The 1,293-nt window shown below is 39.2% G+C and overlaps 1 non-coding gene across 1 annotated transcript; it reads left to right on the plus strand.

Annotated features, from left to right (window-relative positions):
- Window positions 1–567: 567 nt before the first annotated feature.
- Window positions 568–650, plus strand: Trnas-uga (transfer RNA serine (anticodon UGA)). Its single transcript has one exon. It is a non-coding gene; the product is annotated as a tRNA-Ser (tRNA).
- Window positions 651–1,293: the final 643 nt, after the last annotated feature.

The following is a 1,293-nucleotide window of genomic DNA, read 5'->3' on the forward strand; positions in this document are numbered from 1 at the left end:
CATATACATATACATATACATATACATACACACACACACACACACACACACACACACACACGTATATACGTACATATATATAAATGTAAGATTCAGGAGTCGAGGTGTAGGAAGAAAGTTAGCTTCAAGCAACCCAAACAACCTTCAGGGACAATAGTGGTTTATTGAGACGGATGGTTGTGGATTTTTTCGTATTGAAATACAATAAACTGAAAATAAGTTCTTTTTATATTTCACGGTAGACGATCAGGGTTGCCGGGCGTGCGAATAAGAATACAAGAGTTAGGGAATTGAGTCGATAAGATCCGGGCTACATATGTTTCATAGCGAGCGGAACCTCAGAAGTAGTATATATCCAAGCGAGATGTATACCGCAGACTAGCTTCTGTTTAAACACAGATACAGACTCTTATATAGTTTATATACAGTTATATATGATATACCCAACATTTAACAATTTTATGAATTGTACGCATGTTATACAATGACATCGAAGCTAACAACGCTATGCGTGCAATTAAATATTTTGTAATGTCTCCTCTATTTTGTCATCCGTTACTGTTCTGAAGCACGATGGCTGAGAGGTTAAGGCGTTGGACTTGAGTTCCAATGGACAGTTGTCCGCGTGTGTTCGAACCCCACTCGTGCTAGCGATTGTTTTGTTTATATATATATATATATTTTTCCTACTGTATTTTGAAATTAAATACCGTAAGGATGTTATTCGAAAGGCTCTCTATGATTTCAACTTGAAGGAGCACATGTTTATAGAGGGAACGAACCACCAGGAGAATCCTGCACGTGGTTGCTCACTTGAATGGACCTGATAACACAAAACCTGACTTAAAAAGTATTTAGATAATCCTATCAGGTGGTGCTGTTAAGTTAGACATGGCCTGGACCAATCTTTAGTCGAAACATATCTAAGCTTATCTTTTCCACAAGGCTTCGGTCAGCCAGGGGCTAATAAGGAGATTCTTGACCAAGGTGTGCCATGCAGTAGGACCGAATTTGACCACGTGGTTAAGAAGCAAACCTATTACTATACACACACACACACACGCACACACACACACACACACTAACCGATGTTTGGTTATTTACGTCCCTATAACTAAGAACCCAGGCAAAAAAGACCGATAGGATATGAAACAAACTTAAAAGAATGGAAGTGGTGGAGTTGATGTGTTCGACTGACCATTGAAGGTGGTACTCTAGCATGGCCGCAACCTCGTGACTGAAATAAAGTAAAAGGTAAAATGATAGCCCTCATCTGGAATTGAACTCCGTTAT

This window comes from Octopus bimaculoides, chromosome 3, assembly GCF_001194135.2.
Source record: "Octopus bimaculoides isolate UCB-OBI-ISO-001 chromosome 3, ASM119413v2, whole genome shotgun sequence".
Classification (NCBI taxonomy): Eukaryota; Metazoa; Mollusca; class Cephalopoda; order Octopoda; family Octopodidae; genus Octopus; species Octopus bimaculoides.